General features: G+C 34.5%; 1 non-coding gene across 1 annotated transcript; it reads left to right on the plus strand.

Annotated features, from left to right (window-relative positions):
* Positions 1 to 2,425: 2,425 nt before the first annotated feature.
* On the plus strand, positions 2,426 to 2,532 carry LOC141699223 (small nucleolar RNA R71). The gene has a single exon (XR_012565700.1). It is a non-coding gene; the product is annotated as a small nucleolar RNA R71 (small nucleolar RNA).
* The last annotated feature ends 3,629 nt before the right edge of the window (positions 2,533 to 6,161 follow it).

Genomic DNA, 6,161 nt, shown 5'->3' on the forward strand with positions numbered 1-6,161 from the left:
TGAGCGACTGGGGGTTACAAATGGCTCGGGACGAGTCTGGTAACCTATAAACAACATATAAGTTGGAATTAAACCGAAGTCACTTGAAAATCTATACTTTAACCAAATTAGACTCTAACGCTCATTTTGCGCTTACTGATTCTCTTAAGTCGCTCGAGTACCCTCGGCTCCATCATTTTTAATAAATTAACTATTACGAGTTTTAAGGAGATTCCTTCGCGAGTGTCTTACCAACTACCTATTACACTTTACATAAATGTTTCATACTCCAATTAGTCTTTTAAGGTCTTTAACCTATGTTTCAAAGTAAGGCGAGGGGTAATGTTTCATTCGCAAAATGTCGTTACTTAAAACGATCGTTTCTCCTAAACCGTACATCGGAATCAAACGAACCATATATCAAAACGAAGCTCGTAATATGAACTATCTAAAAATGGCAATGGTCAAAACCTAGCAGGGAGTTCTCGGGTCCTAATGTTATGAACAAAAGCAGTCTAAAGTAAATTGGACATTACGACGGCTATGTTTACGCGATTTCCAAATTTTTTACCATTCCAAATCATATCAATCCAACTACCAATCAACAACAACTCAAGATACACATCAATGCTACTGATTTCAGTCATAATAAGCTTAAGGATCTCAATCCAATCATATATTATAACATCTCCAAATTCAACTAAACTACTTAACAATTAAGCTCGAATCATGCTTATCATTCAAATTACTACACATCCATCCAAACCATCTCCAAACTTCAACATTCAAACTTATTACTAAAGGGTGTGAAGATTTATACCTTTCTTGGAGGGTGAAAAGTTACTAGGAAGCCTTATGGAGCCTCCTACAAGCTTGATCTTTCCAAAGAAATCAAGAACACAAAGTTAGGCTTTGAAGTTTCTAAAAGTCCTATTTAAAGAACTGTAAAAATGAGGGTCTTAACATGCTTATTTGGAAGACACTTGTGAACAAGAGTTTTAGGCCATCTCAATACCTTTCCAACGAGCTATAGAACACAGTATTTGAGTGAGTATTGAAGGAGATATGGCAGTTTGAAGTTGCTGGGTTTGTTTTAGCCGAGAGCTTTCTTCTTGAAATGGGAAAGTCAACTTTCAATTTGTATTTGTGTTATGATATTTGTTGGTTGGTTGCTTCCTTTTGTCTTGGAATTAAATTAAATTTTTACCATGGTGAAAAATGTGTGGCTCACAATCAACCAACCAATCCTTCCCACTTGTCATGCTTAGGTCATCAAGCTTAGGTCATCTTGTTACACTTGTCTTCTTCTTATTGGTTTGATGACATCATCATCCCTAACCTCCTTGATTAACTTCTAATTGCTTGCCTAATGACCGCTGATCTGTTATACGGTTCGCTTAACTTTTGTTCTCGTTTATCGTTTGAGGAATCATATCCGGGATCTTATCACTTGGGTTCCCCTAAACCTTCCTCAATATTTTATATTCCTTTTTATGATCCCCTCTTAAAATCCTTGAATTTAAATCCTATTTATCATGTTACCTTATACTCACTTCTTTCTGTATATGGTGGATTTCTGGAAAAAATCAAAGTGTTCGGAATTGGATTCTGACGATCTTTACATACACTTATATACCATATAGAGTACTAATAAAATCTCAGAATATCAATAACAGAACCCCTACATAGTGTGGCATGAAAAGTTTTCTTATTCAGCATAATCAGCAAAATCACTATTCATAAGGGTTTCAAAAATTCCAAAAATTGGGGTTATTACACTTCTTGCCTGGCACTTCAGTATCGCTTGGAAGCGTGCCAGGTTGGTGGTTTAGCAATGCATTTGCAATTTTCCCAATTTGATTCTCCAAGGTCTTGATAGAGACAGCTTGGCTCTTGCGCATGAGTCTCAACTCCTCCAATTCATATTTTTCATTAGTTTGAGGTAACTGCTAAAGTTGAAGTTGTTGCTTCGAGGCATATTGTGGTTGCTGAAAACCAGGAGGTTTATATTGCCTTGCTGTATATGGTTGATAAGATTGTTGTACCGTATTCTGATTGTTGCTCCAGCTGTGATCTTTGAAAGTTGCTCACAAATTGAGCTAATTCGCTAGAAATAGCACACTGCTCAGTTTCATGTGCTCCCGCACAAAGTTCACAAACACTAGTAATTAACTCCATAATTAGCCAAAGAGTCCACTTTCATCGTCAAAGCATGTAGTTGAGCAGCTATAGCAGTAGCTTGATCCACTTCCAGAATTCCTGCTACCCTTCCTTACAACATTCTTTGCGTAGGATTCTGGTATTCATTGGCTGCCATTAGCTCAATCAACTCATAAGCTTCATTTAGCTTTTAGCCAATAAGGCTCCACCAGATGCTGCATCAAGCATAGGTCTAGAATGTGCACCTAGACCATTGTAGAAACAGTTTATAATCATCCAATCAGGCATGCCGTGGTGTGGGCACTTCCTTAGCATCTCCTTGTATCGATCCCAAGCCTCACACAGAGATTCACCAGTTTGCTGAGCAAACTGAGTAAGAGCATTCCTGATTACAGCAGTCTTCGCCATAGAAAAGAATTTAGTGAGAAACGTTTGAGCAAGATCCTCCCATTTGGTGATAGACCCCGGTGGTAGAGAATGTAACCAACACTTCGCTTTGTCCCTCAAAGAGAATGGGAATAGTCGCAGCTTAATGGCATCTTCAGACACATCGTTGAACTTGAAAGTGTCACAAATCTCGATGAAATCCCTGATGTGCATGTTTGGGTCTTTAGTAGGATTACCCCCAAAGGCCCAAACTGAACGGAGATCAGTATTATCAGAATCATGCTCGACTTGATCTCAAAAGTGTTAGCCTTGATGGCTGGCCTGATAATGCTTGACTGAATGTCATTGATCTTAGGCTTAGAAAAGTCCATTAAAGCCTTAGAATTATCTGCTTAATCCTCCATCTCTAATAAAGGTGGTTCTTCGATTTTCTCTTCTTCAATTACTTTCTCTTCGTCCTCAAAATCTTCCCTACGATCTACTACAACTTTTTCCTCGTCTTTTTCCAGAATTCTCCTACGAACTCGTGAACGCGTTTGCATAAACGATCGCTAGATTACTTGAAATATAACAAGAAAAAAAGTATGTAAGTAACAATGTCCGATTCAATGAACTTTAACGATCACTGATGATAAACACATAAACTAAAAGTTAATACTGCAGTCCCCGGCAGCGGCGCCAAAAACTTGTTAGGGCTAAACACGCGCTAATAATTCACGCAAGTATACGCGTTCGCAAGTAATATGGAATATTTTCTAGTTCGTTCCCACAAAGACTAGTGTTGGTTAACTATGTAATTTATGCACCTATGCACCGATGATATGGTTATTATCCAATACTAAGACGATGATAATTTGGGTTGCTTATACTACGAATAAACTAATGATTATAACTAAGAGAGTAAAGAGATTTGTATATTATATGAGACAAACATGGGATTCTAACTTCATTAAATACTTTATTCAATAGCCTTATTTTTCTTAACCTTAGCATGCAATGGTGATGACACTAAACAGATAACACGAAACTGCTAATCGCCAACTTTCGTTACACGAATAACATACTACCAGACATCCACAAAAGAGATAGAAGCTGAATAGACACCAATTATATTGAGACCCTATATGTCTATAGAATTTGACAAAATAACGGTTTAAAGCACAAATTATCTATCATGATTACACAGGGCAAGTAAGATGGGTAAAATTACCTATGAATCATGCATAACAATAATACATGAACCTAGGCTAGCATGGCAAGTTCTAAATCCTTAAATTCAATGTCACTTCATTAAGAATTAACACGCTATCTTACAAGTTCGCGACTCGTATAAGACTAATAAGCACAACCAATACTAGGTTATCATACAATCACCACACACGAAGTCATATAAACAATTTAACTAAAGAAATCCATAAATAAATCCGCTAAAACCCCACGATAACGATTAGCCCATAATCGGACTCATCATCAACGTGGGTTCCGATGAAATCGTGGTATAATAAACGTAGTCTTTATACTTAAATAACAAAACCAAGTACGAAACAAGAGTAAAGGTTCACAAGTAAGAAAACTAGCATCCAAGTTACAACTTAGAATAAAGATTCACAAGTAAAAATAAGATCTTCTTCGTCTTCGTTGAATCATTGCTAAAATGGACTTCTTATGACTCTCCTTGCGCTCTCGTACGTCTCTCTCATGAAAACGTCCTTATTTGAATATATATAGCAGCCCTTTGCAATCTGGAAGTCTCCCCAAGTAGAATCGAATTAGAATCAGGATTCATTATTTTCGCACCGGCGTGGCCGCGCGCTATTACAGCGTGGGCGCGCTGCCTTTCTGGAATCCTGGCGCGAGCGCGCCGTCCTTCTGGGAAAAACTCAGATTTCATCTTTTTCCTTGCTGCTTCGAGCCGGCTTTCCACGAGCTTTTATTCCAACACCACCTTAACACCAAATTAGCACCAAAATAATGCTAATTCACCTGATCACCTAGATAATTCTTGAAATGCAAAAACACTGGAATACACATTAAAACGCTTAACAACTTGAGCACAAATGCATCAATTCGAAGCTTATTAGAGCATAATAAAGTGTCATAAATGCTACTCAACAGTCTTAACTCTTATAAAAATTTAAACACTTAAAATAACACGTGAAAACAATCTTATATTTCGGAGTGAATAAAATTAAATACATGACCAAATTTTGAAAATGGATTAAATTTTGATCCAATATTGAAGTTTGTTGTCATACTTACAAAATTTTGTATTTAATTGTTTGGATGCGTAAAAATGTAAAAGAAATTTCTTATATATAGAGTAAATTTAAGATAATTTGATTTCTAATTTTTTTAAAAAAACATGTTTAAATGGAATGTAGAGACTATTTGTCATTTTAATGGGGGTGTTTTTGTTGTTAAAGTCAAGCCATGCATATTAGTTGTAGGACATACAAGATCATAGTTCACACTTAACACTTTAACGACATATTTGTTTAATGAGATAATATTTCCGGATATTAATTTGGGGATATCTAATTTCATCAAAATTAGTCCTATGAATTAAATAATTATATCTTATGTTTGTTTGGAAAAAATAAGTTTAGGATCAGACTAGAATCCTTTAAATTTTATCCTAAATTTGTTTTAAGGGATAGTCCATGTAATTGGAATACATGGGATTATAACGAGGGGATTATAATCCTTTAAAAAATGATTTGTAAGAGGGGATACAATAATATCTCCTCCCACCAAGTATTAGGGGATTATAATCCTATTGTTTATTCCAATAAAATAAATATGTGATATAATAATTTACAGAATTATTATTCTTGGAAAACTGTTCACTAATTTTTTACAAAATACATACGAGATTAAAAATTAAAAGAGATTTCAATCCTATACTTTACTTAATGACATGAAACAAATATGGCCTAAGTGGCGAGGATCTTACACTAGAGCCAAATATATGGATTTAATTTTCTTTTTGTAACTCAAAAGAAAAAAAGAAAAAAGAATACAATCACTATTTGTCAGTAATTTTAATGTAATGCACAGCCTTTCTCGTACGACACATGAAACGATCATATGAGTGTTGTAAAAATAGCATAGTGGACCGTTCAAGAACTCATTTCTAACCATTCGTCTGATCTCAGTTCTGAGTAATTGGAATCAAAAATTGTTTTATAAAAAATTGGTCATATTGTTTGCCTCTTAGTACTCGAAGTTAATTTTGAGTCTTATGTTTTAAATTTTCATTATTTATTTTTAAAATTAACCTGAAAAAAGATCAAATATTAATTTATAATTATTTTAGCTTTTTTCTTCTATAGTCTTGACATTTATTTATCATAAATAATATGTGATTTATTATTAAAACTTATATTGGATAATTCTGTCAAAGTTATCAAAAAATTAATATATATTTAAATTTTATTATTTCGAGTGTGTTATTAATCTATTAGTATTATTCGATAATTTATTTGTGTTAGTATATAATTATATATGAGAGAAAAAATTAATAAAAAATGATATCTGATTAGTTATTCCGATACTCATTCCGCGTACTTTCCCAGTTCCGAGTACTGAGTTATTTGGAACAAAACCAAATTGAACTGATTTCCGACTTTTACCAT

Source organism: Apium graveolens, chromosome 11 (assembly GCF_009905375.1).
Source record: "Apium graveolens cultivar Ventura chromosome 11, ASM990537v1, whole genome shotgun sequence".
Lineage (NCBI taxonomy): Eukaryota > Viridiplantae > Streptophyta > Magnoliopsida > Apiales > Apiaceae > Apium > Apium graveolens.